Consider the following 18,434-nt stretch of genomic DNA (forward strand, 5'->3'; position numbering starts at 1 on the left):
CTTAAAGCTGCAGACTTCGACTCTGCGTCGAAACTTCTCCACGGAAGGGAGAAGCAGGGCCGGCTTCAAACAAGCATTAGAACCTGTGTTCGCACCTGAGAGCTGCCTACTCCCCCTGAGAGAAACGGCTCCCTTACTCCTAAGATGCTGCCACAGCCTGAAGGCGTTCACAGGCTGCATCTCAGAGTTCCCAGCTGAGAAATCTGAAGCGCTGTAAGCCCCCGGGGGGACAGGAACGGGGGCCTATGTGTGTCAGCACTCGGAGCCCCTAGCTCAGCGCCTGGCGTGGCAGGTGCACCCAGTAAATGCCTGGTGAGTGACCCCAGTGGAACCCCCGGCTTGATTAGCGCCTTGTCCGCCAGACTTAACTTCCTGTGATTTTCACTCTTGCCTAGAATCCGATGCCTTCCCCGCCCAATGAAGATTGGAGGTCCTAAAAGCACAGGCAGAAACCTCTGAAGGAAAATCAGTTGAGGACCCCAAGTGATTTGAGCGATGACAGCACCATGGGAACAGCCTCTTTATTCTGCAGTATCTGAGGCCAGGAGTGAATGTAGGGCCAGTAATTGGCGATACAAAGACCGTGCGGGTGATGAAAGAGACATAATGTCATCGCTATCACCGCCCGAGACTCTGTTGCTACCAATTGTCGGAGGGCAGCGCCTTCTCGCCAGAGGTTTTTAGCTGCATAATCGACATTTTGCCAATGAGGTGAAAGTTTATAGCCGGTAGCATTTCCACTCGCTTCTGTCATAAGAGCTACAATCCACCCAAGAGCAAAAATGAGCTGTTGACTTGGTCAATTTACAGCGGCCTCCTGCCCTAGATGTGAAATACCTGGGCCTTCTAAATAAATTTCATTTTCCTGGCTGAGCATGTAAGGCAGTCAAATGTTACAAAGCGGTGCTGGGGAGGATAATGGGAATAACACCCACACACAGAGAGGCTCTGAGTTGGCTGTTCGTGATTTGCACTCCCTCCCCACCCGGCCTCGCTGCTGGGTCCAACCCAGACCCGCTGTGTGCTTTGCAACAGCCATTTCTATGAATGCCCCCATCACGCACCTGCCCCGGTGCCTGATGCAGAAGCCCCAGTGTCATCCTTCGCTCTTGCACCTGCAATCAGCCACCATCCTCCTCCCAAGCCTGGCTCGCCGTAGAAGCCTGGGAGGATTTTAAAATTCAGTTTCCTGGGCTTCGAAACCCGAGATTCCGTTTCTATAGGTCGAGCGCGGGGCCCAGGAATCTGAATCCCTGGCATGGTACCTAGGAATCTGTGTATTTCGCGAGCTCCCCCAGTGCCCAGTGGAGTTGAGAACTGCTAGTTTGGACCCATCTCATCTCTCCCTTGGGACCTGTTGCAGTAAGCTCTAGCTACTCTCCCTGCCTCCTCTCCTTGACCTCCACGAACTGTTGTTTTTTTTTTTTTTTTTTTTCTACATACGCAGCTGGGATCTTTCCAACACACAAATCTGATCGGGCTAGCCCCATAATTAAATATTTGTGACCCCTCCCCTGCACCTGCAAGGTGACTCATGTCTCCGTTGTAGTCCTGCCTCTTCTCTGGGCCTGTCTTACTCCATGGCTCTCGTACCCTCCTGTGCTCCGTTCACACTGCTTCCCAAAGTGACTCACGGACAACAGACATGGTGGCTGTATGACAATGGCATCAGAAAACATCGGTGTCCATTTCTAGGGACTACCTGCTCTCAGATGGAAACTAGAGAAAAGGCAGCTGCTTAGAAGTTGCTTTAATGGCAATGAAACCCGGTGAGTCTCTTCAATAAATGCCATTGGGAGGGGCACCTGGGTGGCCCAGTCTGTTAAGCGACTGACTTCGGTTCAGGTCATGATCTTACCGTCTGTGAGTTCGAGCCCCGCATCGGGCTCTGGGCGGACAGCTCAGAGCCTGGAGCCTGCTTCGGATTCTGTGTCTCCCTCTGTCTCTGCGCCCCTCCCCCACTCATGCTCTGTCTCTGTCTCTCAAAAATAAATCAATGTTAGCATAAATAAATAAATAAATGCTGTTGGGAAAAACTGGACAGTCACATGCAAAAGAATGAAACTAGACTACTATCTCACACCACACACAAGAACTAACTCAAAAGGGATTACAGACTTGAATGTAAGACCTAAAGCCACAAAACTCCCAGAAGGAAACATAGACGGTAAGGGCCCTGACACTGGTCTTGGTGATGACTTTTTGGATCTGATTCCAAAAGCCAAGGCAACAAAAGCAAAAATAAGCAAGCGGCACTGCATCAAACCAAAAAGCCCCACACGACGAAAGAAAGCATCAACAAAATGAAAAGGCAACTTACTGGATGGGAGAGAGAATCTGCCAAATCATAGATCTGATAAGGGGTTAATATCCAAAATATCAAGAACTCCTACAACGCAAAAGCAAAGAAAAAAAAAATGGGCAGAGGTCCCAAATAAACATGTTTTCCAAGAAGACATGCAAACGGCCAAGAGACACATGAAAAGATGCTCAACATCCGTAATCACTAGGGAAACGCAAATCAAAGCACAGTGAGATGCCACCTCACACCTGCTAGAGTGGCAAGTATCAAAAGGACCAGAAATAACCAGGGTTGGCAAGAACGTGGAGAAAAGGGAACCCTCGTGCCCTGTTGGTGGGAACGCAAAGTGGGGTGGCCACCCTAGAAAACCGTGCGGAGGTTCCTCAAAAAGTTAAAGATAGAAATCGATCTAGCAATTCCGCTTCTGAGCATTTATTTGAAAAACGGTGAAAACATGAATTTGGAAGGATGTGTGTGCCCCTAGGTTCACTGCAGTGGTCTTTACAATAGGCAAGATGTGGAAGCAAGATAGGTGGCCATCGACGGACGAGCGGGTAAAGAGGATGTACAGGCTTGGTCAGACTCAGGGTAGATATTTCTGACAAGAAGACCTGGCGGATGGTGATGTGTGTTTCCAGCAGAAGCACGTGACTTCTGGCTGTCTTTCTTCTTGTGATGTTGCTAGCTAACAATGCTTCTAAATCCAAAACTATAACATCCAAAATCCACTATTCTTTCGTCATTTCTTGGATGGAACACTCCTAGAAAAGAAAAGTTTTCCTTGACTATTATCGGCTTACCTTGTGGTACAGTTAGTAAAGAGAAGGCAAGATAAACGCTTAATTTTTTCAGTTACTGTTTTCAGAATTATGGCTCGGGGCCGCCTGGCTGGCTCCGTCGGTAGAGTGGGAGACTCTTGATCTCGGGGTTGTGAGATCTCAGGGTGTACAGCCTGCTTTAAAAAAATAAGTAAATAAAATAAGAGAATGAAAAATTAAATAAATAAAATTAAATAAAAAAAAAAAAATCCGTGTCTTGGTTCTCCAGCATCCTACGGTGGTGACCGATCAGATTTACTTTTGTCGTCGCTTTAATCCTTGTTGGATCGATGGCCTTATAAGAAAAGGAAAAAAGAGAGAGCTCTTTCTCCAAACATGCACAAAAAGGAGGTCACGTGAGCACACGGCCCGAAGCCAAGAGTGGAGGCATCAGTATGAAATCGACCTGGCTGGCACCTTGGTCTTTGACTTCTCAGCCTCCAGAACTGTGAGAAAACAAGCTTCTGTTGTCTAAGCAAAACAAAACAAAACAAAAACCCGGACCGAAACCCAGCGAGAGGGTGGCTGCGGCTGTGGCGTGGTATGGGGTGCTCCAAGGCTGTGAGCACCCTGTTCGGGGGCCTTCCCTCCGACCTGGCTGAACCTTGCTCGCTACACTTGGGGCACTTGGTGAACGAATGAGCTGCAGGGTCCCGGGCTTGGGTTCTGCACTCAATGACTTGCCTGGTTTGCTACGAGACCCTGGGTGGGCCCCTTCCCCTCTCTGGGCCTCACATCCCCTCTCCTGACGTGAAAGATGGAACCGGATTAGCTCTTGGAACTGTGCTCTCACCAAAACGGGTCATTAGCATCCTTATTACGCATCACTAGAGGTGACGGGAGGTGTTCATTCTCTGTATCGGTCTTCTATTGCTGTGAAACAAATTACCCCAAATTCAGCGGCTTCGGTCAATACCCATCTGTTACCTCGCAGCGCCGTGGGTCGGAAGTCTGGTGGGCTATCTTCTGCAGGTGTCACGAGAATGAGGCCAAGGTGTCAGCCACGCTGGGCTCTCATCTGCAGGTCCTGGGGAAGAAACCACCTCCACGCTCATTCGGGTTGTTGGCAGAATCGATTTCTTTGCGGCCACGGAGGTGCCTGCTTCCTCGATGGCCGTCAGCTGGGGTTCTCTCTCTCCTCTTAGGGGCCACCCGCGTGTCTTCTCATGTGGCCTCCTCTGCCTTCAAAACAGCAACAGCAGTCAAGTCCTTCTCCCTCTTGGAGCCCCTCTGCTTTTCTCTTCGTCTTGCCTTCGGGGGCTCCTGTGGTTACACGGACTCCACCAAGGAGAATCCAGGATGTCAGTAACACAGAAAAATCTCCCTATCTTAAGGTTGACCGATTAGTGACTTGACCTCTGCAAGGTCCTTTTTGCCACGTAACTGACATATGCACAAGCGCGACACTGGGGGCAAAGGTGATAGGTCGGGGTCATTTTAAAATTCAGCCTGCCAGACGTCTGCGTCAGGAAGTCCCATAGACTAGTTTCTCCTGGGCGTCGTTGCTTCCTCGGAAGACGTTTTCCTGGGTGGGTCTGGGGACCCCCCCACCTGGGCCTCCAGGTCGGCAGCCCTGCCCTCTGGAGGCCCCCAGTCTGAAAGGATTCGGAAGGGAAGAACCAAGTGCCGTGTCTGTGCCTGGCCTGGTTTCTCATGCAGGTGTCTCATGCACTCAGTCGGCAAGGGTCCCAACCCCCGGTTATTCAGACCACTCTTAGCTTGCCGTTTATCTGGACCTCCCTATACGATGATTAACATACCATGCTTTTCTAACACATTCACATAGAAGCAATTTACATCCTGAAACATACACTGACAAAGCTGGGACTTGCTTCGATACGGAAGTGTGAGAAGAGCCGGGGAAATATAGAAATGACACTCGCCCCAGGCCGACGACGGCTGATGCTGGAGGGTGGTACGTCAGGCACCCATCTCGATTTCTGGTCTGAGTTTGGAAATGTCCACGGTAAAAAAGGAGTTTTTAAGATGCATTTTTAAGGGGGGATCTCTTTTCCTCACAAATGGAAAAGCCACTATCATTTGCCATAAAAGTTTCCCAAAAAGTAAACATAAGTAAGAGAGAACACAGAAATTAAATTCCAGCCAGGTGCTGATGGGTGTCTTCCCCTTGTTAACAAGGAGGTCAGCAAATGTCAGAGTTTAAGGTCAGGGCTCAGTGAGCTTTCTCACTTGGTTAGGTTTTTAAGAAGACTTAACAATTTTCATTAAATCCTTCCGATAACGTTCTCAGTAAGCGAAAAGCAGTAAGCAACTCAGTAAGTTGTAGTTAACACAGGATCCATGCATCCCTAATAGCCCCTGTGGTCAGAGAAGCTCTGAGTCACCTTCCAACCCTGCAGTGTCCCCGTCTGTGACTGTGGGTGTGCTGTCTGGGGGATGGGGGGATGGAGGGGGGGAGGCGCCACGGGTGGAGAGGGACAGACAGCTCAGAGCAGAGGGGAGAGCCCCCTTAGACAGAAAAGTTTGGGTTCCGAGTTTACCTTTGACGCCTCTCGCCTTACCTGAGCACCTGACCCTCTTCTCTAAATCCCACCCCCCCCTCCTCCCACCGCCACTCAAGACACAACAGCCCAAACACTGCTCACATCTCCACCCTGGGCTGCACACTGGCCCTGGGAAAGAGCCTGGGGGCCCTCTACCTTCGGTGAGTGACCAGTGAAAGCCTTTCTCTTCCTGCCCCACCGTCTCCCCTCCCAGATAGAAGAGAAGACTGCAGGTGGCCTTGTCACCTAAGTCTTAGGCATTCTCAGCATTGAGGAGGTTGGGCCAGGGAGTACTCAGCCAAGGCATGACTTGGGGATTTAAATCCATGGGCCACATCAGGGGAACCAGAGGAGGCTGGTTTCACAGCTGGGCCATCGATCCAGAATTGAGTTGTGAGCCCTTCTGGTCAGGGGTGGGGTTAGGCCCTCTGACCTCTTGGAACCTCTCAGAGGCCTGGTCTCGAACCTGTTCCAGCCTGTCAAGGAAAGGGGCAGGGTGAGAAAATGGGCCAGCTACCGGGAGGTACAGAGGCCACAGGAGAAAGGGGGGAAAGAGACGGACTGGTTTCTCCCTAGGAACCTAGGATGCTCTCCCAGGCTCGCTGCTACATAGAGACAGGGTGGGGCTCATTGCCTGTTGAATCAGTGCTCTGTTCAAGGTACCAGCCCCCCAACCCACAAATAGGCCAGATGTCACCTGAGAGTCCCACCCTAGCAGGGTGGCACTCAACGGGCTGGAGCACTCAGTCAGGGGTCCCTTCAGGAGCCTGAGGAGCCACCAGTCACCTCGCTCCCGATTCACACACTTATGCACCAATAACACATGCCAACAAGGACCGTGAGCATTTTCAGATGACAACGTCATGATTATAGTCCTCTGAGCCATTTGTCGTCTCTTGTTTACTCCTTTTATTTCCTGGTCCACACCAGGCTGTATCACGATGGATCTGGCCTCTGGTTGGCCTCTCGGGAGGGAGCATTCTGGGAGAGAGGAGCCCAGGACCCAAGAAGCCAAGAGGTAAGAAGGATCTTTCCTGGGCCAAGAGATCTCTGGGTTCTGCAGTAATGGCAGGCCTGGTCCTTGTCTCTTTCCAGAGCGAGGAAGACACATTGTCGTTGCACCAAGCGGAGGGGACCCTTTTCATCCTGAGTCCTGGCCCTGGCCTGCCTCCCACAGGTGCCTACTGGGGGCTGCACTGGACGTGAAGCCTAGAGTCCCCTCCCCCTCCCCCTCCCCCTCCCCCGGGGCTGGGCCTCCGTGGGTCCTGGGCGAGGAACTCACCTGGAAGGCAGCCTTCACACAGGGTTCCCCTCCTGCCTCTCAGGGGCTCAGGGCTGAGCAGTCGGTTCTTTCAATGTTGTACCTCAACAGGGGTTGGGTGTGGCTTCCCCCTCCCTCCAGGAACCACCGACTCAACATTTACATTACACAAACTGAGACAATCCTTGGACATTCCTTTTCAGGCTGCGACCAGGACCTACAGCTGTCATCCCCGGGCTCGGGTCGTTGTAAAAAACAATTATTTCTTCTTCCACTTCAGCCCGAGAGCTGAGCTGGTATTTGAAGAGTCAAGGAATCAAATATTCATAGAAAAGACTGCATAATTCTTATTTGGAATATTAACAATGTGAAGGGACAGACAGAATCGCTCCTTTTCTGTTAAGCCCCAACCAAGGAGCTGTCCCCCCCATTTCGGCTAAAAGCCTAACCCAGATAAACAAGGTCCCACCAGTCAGGGCCTGCTCCGGGCAATTTTTTTTTAACATTTATTGATTATCGAGAGACAGAGAGGCACAGAGTGTGAGCAAGGGAGGGGCAGGGAGAGGGAGACCCAGAACCCGAAGCAGGCTCCAGGCTCCGAGCTGTCAGCACAGAGCCCGACGCGGGGCTCGAACTCACACACCGCGAGATCATGACCTGAGCCGAAGTCGGTCGCCCAACCAACTGAGCCACCCAGGTGCCCCTAGACCTTCACAATTTAAACTTTCATGTTTGTCCAGTCCTTTGAGCCCCCATTCCTAGCTTGGAAAGATCCATGTGGGAAACACTAACATACCATTTTGCGAACGAGCAGTAGTCTCTCAAAGAGGAGAAGTCTTGCCCGAGGACTCCGCTAAGAAGTGTGACGGGAAGGACCGAATCCAAGGCTGATGCTCTCCCCCTAAAACCCTCTTTACTTCGCAGAAAACTTCAACCTCGCTCCAGCCCCGAGGAGCCGACAATTCATCGACCCATTTTATAGATAAGAAACTGCAGGTGAGAAAGGTCTGCCTTGGACACCTTTCCGAATCCCCTGTCACGCCCCCGCCTCCACCCTTCCACCCACGAGATGTTCCCAGCACCCCAAGACCCTGACCTGACCCTGACCGGGATCGGAGCCCCGCAGAGGTGCTGGGGCTCACGTGTGTTTTTCAGTCATTGTTGCTTTCCAGCCCGATATTTAAAAAACAACACACCAAAACCACAGAACACAAGGTTTTCGGCACCTTGGCTGATTTCCTGCTGACTCAGCCAGGCTGGGCAGGAGCCAACGGTGGTAACTTCTCGGGGCCCTGGGCGAGAAATATTTATTGTTGCACAGTCCTCTGTTGAATAAAAGGCGCTCGGGCCTTTCTACAGGGCAGAGAGGTTCAGACGAGGGTGGCTGTATTTCCCCTTTGGGGCGCGTGATTTGGGTGGAGTCCTCGACTTTTCTAGCTGACCTGCAGCCATGATTTGCATAAGCCAGAGCAGCGCTTCTGTCGCTGGCTGCACTCTCATACGTGAAGCAGGCGAATGACTTAACGCCTCCGCACCTCCATTTACCCGTCTGCAAAATGGCCAGAATCCAGTGCAAGTATTGATTAAGTTGCAAAGATCCCACCTGGGATTCACCCTCCGCTAGCTGCCGTGTTCGGGGATATGGGACTCGTCCCTAGAGGCTGAACCGTGGGTCCGGGCTGACTTGGAAGAAGCCTTTGAAATGTCAGAGTAACAACCAAGAAAACGGCAAAGGACTTCGGGGCACAAGGAAACTACCTCTGCCACTTAATAATGCACGAGGCTTTTTATGATGCATCTGTCGATAGCGCCCGTCTGCCAGGAGGACAGGACGCGCTGTGAGAGTCACTTCCAGGAGGGAGCCCTTCACAATACAGTGGAGTCCACATCCCCAAGACCAGAGACCTGGGGGGTCAATCACGCTTCAATTACCTCAGAGATTACAAAGCAGGATATTGATGTGCTGTGCTCGGGCTGCGCCCCAGGCTGTCCTCTCCGTGTTAACAGCGTTCTTCCTCTTGCCATAATTAGCACCTCAATTTTTTGTCCCACTTCCGCCCCCGCCCCCTATCCATTGGAAATTCGAGGACTGGAAATTGATCAGAACTTCAGTTGCTGAGATAACACATGGTGCTTTTTAATCTGTCAGCCTCCCCTTTGTTCTTTCAGGACTGGCTGGTTGCCCTGCCTCCTCCAAGCGGTGCCTGGCAGGGGTCTGCCAAGGAGGTCGACTGAGCAGACGCGACGGCTGTGATCCGTGGGTTGACGATTCACAAGCCCAAGTCTCTCTCCCAAGCCCTAGAATGTCGTATCCCACTGCATCCTGGGCAGATGCGCCCCTCAGCCCCTCATCTTCCCCCAAAGCTGCCTTCCGGGTGCCTGTCTCGGGGAATGGCAATCACCCAAGTGCAGAGGCTGGGAATTGCCCCGATCTCTCCCCATCTCCCTGACTTCCAGCTGGCCTCTGGATTCTACGTGCCGACAGCTCAAAAACCTGCCCCCTCCTCTCTTGCCCTGTGGCCATGGCCCCAACTCAGACCTCTACACCCCTTGTGCAGACTCCCCACCCCCCCCCGCTATGGCCTCCCACGGGGCTCCTTGCCTCCAGCCCTTGGATCCACTGCAGCCAGAGCTCTCGAGCACGACCCACTGGCACATCCTTGCCACCACTCAGCCCCCAGTCCCTCTTTCCTTTCTTGCTCTCATTCCCACTCTTGCTCATGGCTTTCCCAGACACCGTTCTCCCTCTGGTCCCTGAGCCTTTGAATATATTGTTCCCCCAGCGTGGGAGGCTCTCCCCACCCCACCTTCTGGGCGCCACACATTTATTGCTCCTGAATACCCACGTAGACTCCCGCACTTCCCAGCCCTCCTTGCAAGTCAGACTGGCCACGTGATGAGTTCTGGCCAACGAATAGAAGAGCAGGTGGGAGCTCCATGTGCTGGGTGGTGAGGCGGTGGACCGACCCCAGGCGGAAGCAGCCTCCGTCACTGAGTCCTTACAACAGCCGGATGTTGAGTCTCTGGACGTGCAGGGCCTGGGTGTGAACAAGAATAAATCCGAAGTGTCAAACCCCCGAGATTTGAGGGTTGGGGTGACTGCAGCCGAGGCCCAACCCCTCCGGACGGATGGTCTGGTGAGTTCCCTTCCCTTTCCGCACGACCAAGAGCCACCTCCTCTGGAGGCCCGCTACCCAGGCCCCCAGTGAAACTCAGGTGCCCACTCTGCACCTCCGTAGTGTCCTAGGGTGTTCCCAAGGAGAGGAACTTTGTCATCGTCGGCACCACGGTCACTGTCATCGCCATCGTCATCTATCATTTCTTGACCAGTGTCTAAATATTCCACGCATATACCACATCACCCCCTTCGGTGTGTGCTGTTTATTGTTCCCAGCTTGCAGACCAGGAAACTGAGGCTCAGAGGGGCTCCGTGGCTTGTTTAGTGGCCCAGCTGCTGAGGGTCAGGTCTGTGCAAGCCCCCCACCTCTGCTGGACTCCTCCCTTCTCCACTTTCGTACCCCCAGCACTTAGCACTATTACCTAGTAGGTGCCCGGTGATGTTTGTTGAATGAATGTATCAGTGATGCCTGCTTTCTGGCCTTCCTTTTATGCAGCAGAGCCTCAGGAAGAAAGGGGGGCCTGCCCACTGGGTGCTAGGGACAAGTGGCAAGTTATGCCCAGAAAGTTCCCCACCATGGCCTTTCCCTCCAGGGCACCTGGCTCTAGACATTGCCTCTCAGTTCACGTTGCAGATTTTTGTGATGAGCCTTTTTTTTTTTTTTTTTTTTTAAGAAAACTGAAGGGGGTGCCTGGGTGGCTCAGTCGGTTGAGCGTCCGACCTCAGCTCAGGTCATGATCTCACAGTTTGTGAGTTCGAGCCCCGCGTCGGGCTCCATGCTGACAGCTCAGAGCCTCGAGCCTGTTTCGGATTCTGTCTCCCTCTCTCTCTGCCCCTCCCCTGCTCACGCTCTGTCTCTCTCTGACTCTCAAAAACAAATAGATGTAAAATTTAAAAAAAAAAAATTAAAGAAAACTGAAGAAGGATGAGATGGTCACAGGCCTCATCGGTCACTTCCACCTTGACGCTGGGATTCAAAGGCTTTGATTCCTCCAGTCCCAGAATAGCTTCCCGCCCTCCTCTGCGGTGCAAAGCACTTTTCAGGTGCCTTACCTTATTTGATTCTGAGATACGGGGTTATCCCCGCTCCGAGATGAGAACACCCAGGACCAGAGATGTGAGGCAATTACCTCTGCTCGGCCGACTCCTAAGAGGCCACGCTACAGGTCCTCTGGCATCAGAACCCACGTGATCTTCCCCACCGCCTGCTGCCTCTTTTTGGGGGGCAGACGAGGCGAGCTGGGCGGGTCCTGGGGCCACTACCAGGGACGCTGGGAGTGACAGCGGAGAGGAGAGCTTGGAAGCGGCTCCGGTAGCCTCTTTCTGATGTCACATTCAGCACAAGGGAGCCATTATGCTGATTGTCCTCTTTCCTGGGCAAAAAAGAACAGCAAACCCAATGTGACAAGTGGGAAGACTGTTTGGAAGGTCTGAGGGGGCCCATTCCAGGCGGGGCGTGGGTGCGGGGAGGAGGGTTGCCAGGTGAGCAGACAATTTGGATTTTGTCCTTTAATGGCTGGCTGTGTGATGCCAGGATCCGGGGAGAAGAAAGACAGGGCCGTCCAATGTGCCGTAAAGACCGCTCAGCTGACCGGTCTTGTGGCCTCCAGGAATCAGCTGAAGGTAGTCTTTGTCTCTCTCCACCGGCCTGGCCTGATTTGAAATCCCCTGAGACAGCCAGTTGGGGTTGCATTCACTTTTCGTGATTGGCCCGTGTCTCCCCATCTAGGGATTGGAAAATGCACGACCAAAGGCCATCGAAAGAGACAGAAGAGAAGGCCCTTCTTTTTCCTCTCGTCTCTGTCGACCCAGAGCTGGGAGCAATGGAGAACAGATAGAAAATGTGCTGGTAGATGGATGGATGGACGGATGGACAGGTGAGTGGATGGAGGGAGGGAGGGAGGGAGGGAGGGATGGGTGGACAGAGAGACACTGCCTGGTGGAAAAGCATGAGGTTGCTCTAAAGGCTCTTCAGAAGGGGCCTTCAGGAGTCAGGAGCAGGAAGGACTGGAATCCCGTAGGAGCTGAGGACCCTCCAGCCCACACCACCCCCACCCTTTCAAAGAACCTTCACCGGGTGTGGAAAACCACACATGGGTCCACCTGCCCATCTTGACGCTGAAAGCGTGCCACGGCCTGGAAGGACATCAGACATCCAACGCCAATAGGGCATCCCCCAAGGGCACAGTGCCCATCCCCTCCTTGCCCTCGGAGATAGCGCCATGCCTGACCTGTCAACACACGGTCATTGGAGAGCTTTTTTAACTGGAAACACAAGCACGTGATCACAGCCATCACTTCCTTATTCTCTTTCCCAGGAAACAACAGGGGAGATCTCAGAAGCCCGGAGCCCAGGAAGTACCAGTGTGGGGACTTCAGAGAATAGAACAGATCCCAAAATTGGGACTTTGGTCTCATGCACGCAACTCAGACGAGCCATGCGGCCTGAGGCAGCCGCCTACTGTAGCTTGAATGCTCATTAAATGTTTGGTAAATGGACCACCGGCTGTTCTGTGCCCTCACGGGACACTTGTGTGGCATCATCCCAAAATCTCTTCGACGTCTCCGCTGGAGAAAGCACGTGCAGTCAGACGTACCTGGGTTGATACCATGGCTCTGCCATTTCCGATTGGGTGACCATGAAGCAACCGCCTCGCATCTCTGCGCCTCGGTTTCTCTCACTGTCACCTGGTGGGGACCGTTAGGTCCATGTCAGGTAGCGGGGAGGAGCGTGGGAAGCAGAGAATTGAAAGGGGCGGCAGCCCCCCTGAATCTATGTCCTCACAAACTGATAATGGGATGACTTCAAGGCTTTAAGGATCATAGGTCCCCCTTCTCCCTTCCTGAGAGGCACTTGTGTGGTCATTTTCCCATCAGCTTTCGAAATTCCCACGGTGTCTCCCAAGACAGCAGCCTATGCGGCCAGCATTGCAAATGAACCAGAGGTATGGGTCATCCACACTCCCTCAGATGGTAGAGGGAGTAGAAATTACAGAAATTACATTGGTTCCAGTGAAAACGGGGTCCTCTGATCCAAGATATGCAAAGGACGTCTTTGTTCTAGAACATTCTCTGCATTTCCCCCATGACCCTTTTTGCCCAATAGTCTTCCCTGCCTTGTTGTATGTAAATGGAGGTCTGAGATCAGCTGTTCCTATTAGCATATGAAAAATCTTCCCCCCTTCTATTGATTGCCATTATTTGAGTTCCCTTCACAATTCCTGCAGACTTAAGAGCAGAACTTGATGTGGACACAGAAAAACGGGAGAGGGGATAGAGAGAACAGGAGCCAAGGACAAAGATTTGTTCTGAGTACCCGTACCCCGTACACAGAGCCCCCACCCTGGGGAGGAGCCCAGCAAGCGTTGGATAGGATGTCAGGGACCTTGCCAAGCAGGCAGAACACCAGTCCTTGTGACAGCAGGGAAACTGAGGCACAGGCCAGCCCTGGAACTGAGCCTGCATGGCAGAGGGGAGAAAAGATACCATTAACTACTTCAGAGGTGCTCCTGGGAAGGTGCCAGGTCCGTGGGCTCTAAGGGACTAGCAGGACACATCACCTAGTGGCATGGGTAAGGGTCCATTCCCACCACAGGGCCCAGAGAATCTGGTCAGAGGCTCAGGGCAAAGTAGTAACAACACGAACATCCCTCAGTGTCCCACTGGGCAGGACTCTCTGGGACTATGCCCAGCACCCTGGAACTGACAAGGAAATAGACAGTAAGAAAAAGCCATATAGATTTCTGTGTCTTTTTAAAGACCGTATGTAAAGGATGTGGGCAGGGGCTTCTGATGAAGATGGAAACAGAACAGTCCCCCCTGGTTGTAAAAGTATCAGAAATGAACAGCCTCCTGGAGATAGAAGAACGCTCTGCTGGGTGATATTGATTATCTTTGGGGTCAGAAATTGTTTCGCAGTTGTTCCTGATTGAAAGGTTTTCTATTAATTCCTACCGGCAGGCAGAATAAGAAATATTGAATACCTAATAGCCTTTGAAATAATTACACCCCCCCAAATGTAATATCTTAACCAACGCATCGTGCGGTCGATGCCGCGCTGAACTAGGGAGATTCCAGAGGCAATGGAAGGTCAGGGCTGGACGGGGGAGGGGATCGCTAGCGCCCTGGACTACGGGGTTAGAGCAAGTCGTCTGCTCTTTGAGTCCTGGCCTATCTGCAAAGCTGGTGGACAGGAAATCCTCCCACCAGGACAGCAGCCTAGGGTAAAAGACCACTGAACTAGGAGTCAGAGCCACGAGCGGCATCCCGATCCAGAGATCTTGTGAAAGCGAGTGAAACTCTTACGTTACCTGTCTCTCTCTTCTGCAAAATGACGCCTACCGAGAGTGACCCCGAGGGTGGGGGGTGGGGTGAAAATCCGCTGGAATCCATACATCCACCGATATACGTGGAAGCATTTTGTCATCTATGAATTTATCCATTCACTCATTTGAGAAGTATTTGTTCAGCCCCTGCTCTATACCAGCTCACACCTAGGACCCGGAGCGACAAAATAAAAAAGAGCGAATCCCTGCCCTTCGAGAGATGCATTCTAGGGGGGACTGCAGGCGACAAACAGAGGGACACATAAGATGTGTAGCATGCTGGTGACAGGCGTAAGGAGAAAAAACAAATCAAGGAAGGGTGAAGTAAAAGGTTGGGGAGAGAGAAATCAGAGAGAGAGCGTGCTACAGGTACAGGTGGCCGAAGAGAGAGATTTATTATGCGGAACCGGCTCATCAAGGAGGCTGAGAAGTGCCACGATTCTCCATCTGCAAACTGGAGACCCAGGAAAGCCAGTGCTGTGGTCCTAGTCCAAGGGCAGGAGGTTAATTTCCCAGCCCAGTAGTCAGGCAGAGAAATAAAATTCAGCCTTTCTCCACTTTTTTGTTCCATTAGCCCCTCCGTGGATCGGATGAAGCCTGCCAGCCTTGGGGCAGGTAATCTGCTCTCCTGGGTCTACAGATTCAAATACTAATCTCTTTCAGAGACACTTCACAGACACACCCAGAAATCAGGTTTGACCGGATATCTGGGCACCCTGTGGCTCAGAGAAGTTGACACAGAAAATCAGGCTAAGATCTCACAAAGTACAGTGGACCAGAGTACTCACAAAGTACAGAGAACCTGATGGGCCGCCCCACCCTCCAGGCATCCGTGGTCTCTCTAGAAGAAATCTCGGACGACTTTTTCAAATCCACTCAGTTTCCTGGAGATTCTGACAAGTAGCGTTGGGGGATTTTGCCCCTACTTGCAGATGCCCGGTACTGATCTATACACCCTGTGCATGGATGCTCCTTCTTTTTAAAAACAAATTTTTTTCATGTTTATTTGTTTTGGAGAGAGAGACAGACACAGGGCACGAGTGCGGTGGGGGTGGGGGGCGCAGAGAGAGAAGGAGACACAGAATCCGAAGCAGGCTCCAGGCCTCGAGCTGTCAGCCCGGAGCCTGATGTGGGGCTTGAACTCGATAACTGCGACATCATGACCTGAGCCGAAGTGGGACGCCTAGCCGACTGAGTTCTCCAGGCACCCCTGCTCCTTCTTAACTCTAACAATCAGAGAACGAGGGAGAGAGAGAGAGAGGGGAGAAAACCATTATTTCCTTTCCACGGACCCTACAGTCCTATGGTTCAGGAAGGTTAAACAATTTGCCCCCCCCCCCCTCCGCCCGCCCTGCCAGCACAGAGCAGGGCTTCAGAGCTGGATTTTTGTGGCCACTGTGATTCCAATGCCAGACTCTTAACCACTCCCCAAACCCTCTGCCCCACCTGGGGACCTCCACCCACCTTTGAGGCAGTGATCGATGTTGACAAACACGCATCCCAACAAACCCAGTTGACAGATAGGAAAACAGGCTCAAAGAGGAGGAAGGCTTCCCAAAGGACGATTTCTGCAGCGGAACCCCCTGCAATTTAGAGCTATAAGTCCGGGTTCAAATCCTGGCTCCACCCACAAGAGCTGAGGGACCTCAGTCCCTTCAGGGTTCAGAGCCACGGGCCCCTCACCTGGGGCAGTCGGCACTCTTACCCTCCATCATGCACCAGCAGCTGTTTTCCTAAGGATGCAGAGAGCTTGCTTCTGAGAGCAACCACGACTCCCTTCCCACCTACCTCTAGGGATACAAGGGGAGTCGACACATCTTGTAAGACCTCAACCGTGTGGCAGGGGCAGGGTGCCTTCCTGCCACCGTTAGATCTTTGGTCCCAACTTGCAGCCACAAATCTGTGCCACCGTCTCTCCTTCCAGCAGCTATAATGCCATCAGCACAACCCTCCCAGGGCATTGGCGTAGAATTGGAATTTTTTTTAAATTTATTTTGAGAGGCAGAGAGAGAGAGGGAGAGAGAGAATCCCCAGCAGGCTTCCTGCTGTCAGCACAGAGCCCAATGCGGGGCTCGATCCCACAAACCATAAGATCCTGAGACGAAATCAAGAGTCTGACGCTTAACCGACTGAGCCCCCCAGGCGCCCCATGGAATATTTTCAGTGACTGATTGCCCCTATCTCAGGCCTTGACTACAAAACCCTAATAAGTCACAGGTTCCACTGAGAATTTGAAAAAAGAAACTGAAATAGGGTATTTTTAGAGAACCTTTCAGCCTTGTCCTAAAAACACCTGCTATCTGAACTTTAACCTCAGCCTGAAGACCACAGTGGCTGAGGACGGAGAGTTTCGGGAGGAGGGCTGGGCCGGGCCTGGAGGAGGGTGCACAGGCCTGTTGCTTCCGAACAGCCCAGCTCAGGCGTCTCTTCAGATAACAGACCCGGCTCGGATCCACGCTCGATAAAATCAACTCCCTTCCGTACAGATGCTTCCGAGCACTGACATCCTGTGGCTCAGAGGTGGGAGCCACAGAGGAACCTCCATTTTCCTCCACGCCAGACTGTGACAGCTTCCGGGGCAGCCCCGGACGCACACTTGGTGCCCTCGAGCTGCTGTGGGGGCCTCTGTGATCACAGGGCAGGTCCCGAAGGGCAGAGTACAGCCCGACACCGACCGGGGGTCTGAGCGAACACGGCCCGCCCGAAAGACGCCAACAGCCGCGGCCTCACAGCCTCAGCCTCCATCCCCTGACTGTCCCCTGGGGTCTGCCTACACTTCGGTCCCTATTTGGGGCTCTTGGCAGCATTAGGCGTTAGCGGTTACTCTCCTTGGAACTTCTTTTCTCCCGCTCTCCTTCGATTGCCTCCTACGGTTCCTACCCTTAGGCTCAAGTCGTGATCTCGAGGTCCACGAGTTCGAGCCCCACGAGGCACCGTCTGCTGTCATAACAGCTCAGAGCCCGGAGCCTGCTTCGGATTCTGCGTCTCCCTCTCTCTGCCCCTCCCCCTCTCAAAAACTACATAACATCAAAAAAAAAATTTTTTTAAAGATTTCTCTTGCAGCCTCTTCCCTGCTGCCGGAGTCCATCCACCTTCCTTCTTGATCTTCATTTATCCAGTCAACACACATTTGAGCTCTCTGTGGGTGCCAGGCATTGGCAGAGGTGACCAGACATAGAACATTACATTTTAGTGGTCGAGCCAGGTAGTCAGAAGGAAAATGTATGCATCTGGAAAACTTCAGTCTCAAAAGCCTTTAAAGGCTTTCCCCAATTCTCTTCAAGGGGAGGATCCGGCCTGGAATGTCAGGATCCCAGGGCCCCCGCCTCACTCGGCAATGTGACCAGGCCTCAGTTTCCCCATCTATAAAATGAACAAGGTTGCACCACAATCTTGTCTCTAGATCAGCACGGTCCAGTAGAATTTTCTGCGATGACGGACACGTCCTTTCCCTAGGGCGGTTAATTCAGCGGGCAGCAGCCACATGGGGGTCCTAAACACTTGAGGAAATGAACTTTTAATTTTGTTTCATTTTTTGATCAGTTTGAATTTCAATCGGCACACAGGGATGGTGGCTAAGGCATGGGGCAGCACAATTTTCTCTGCCCTGGCCTTTCATCTGGATACTCTGTAATTATACAAAAGCATTAGCTGTGATCTCAATAACGTTACCTACAAACTCTCTCTGAGTTGATCATCAAAATAAAGAAACAGGACGGTCAGAAGTGAAAACAATTCTGATTTTCAAATAGGTTCATTTCTCCTTCCAGAGGCGAAGAAAGACCTCATTCATGCCCCTGTGTGAGGCCCCAAGGACAATCCTAACGTCCTCCTGTCCCAGGCTCCTGCCCCAGCCGGGTGTTAGAATCTGCTGGGGGAGATTTTTAGAAGCTCCAAAAACTGGGTCCAACCTCAAGCAAATTAAGTCAGGGTCTCAAGGCCTGGAGCTACAGTGATTCTAACGGGTGGCCGCAGTCTTGCCCACGACCCTGCTGACTTACGGGGAAGCTGAGGGCAAGAGGAGAGGGCAATTTGTCCAGTTCATACAGCAGTTTTCCTGACAGCCTGAGCTGGACCCCAAGTCCCCAGACTCGAGGGCCAGGCAG

The 18,434-nt window shown here is 52.4% G+C and overlaps 1 long non-coding RNA gene across 1 annotated transcript; it reads left to right on the forward strand.

Annotated features, from left to right (window-relative positions):
* Positions 1 to 9,909: 9,909 nt before the first annotated feature.
* On the forward strand, positions 9,910 to 12,553 carry LOC123577543. The gene is made up of 3 exons (XR_006701915.1): positions 9,910 to 10,022; positions 11,733 to 11,880; positions 12,322 to 12,553. It is a non-coding gene; the product is annotated as an uncharacterized LOC123577543 (long non-coding RNA).
* Positions 12,554 to 18,434: the final 5,881 nt, after the last annotated feature.

Source organism: Leopardus geoffroyi, chromosome D2, assembly GCF_018350155.1.
Source record: "Leopardus geoffroyi isolate Oge1 chromosome D2, O.geoffroyi_Oge1_pat1.0, whole genome shotgun sequence".
In the NCBI taxonomy this organism is placed as follows: Eukaryota; Metazoa; Chordata; class Mammalia; order Carnivora; family Felidae; genus Leopardus; species Leopardus geoffroyi.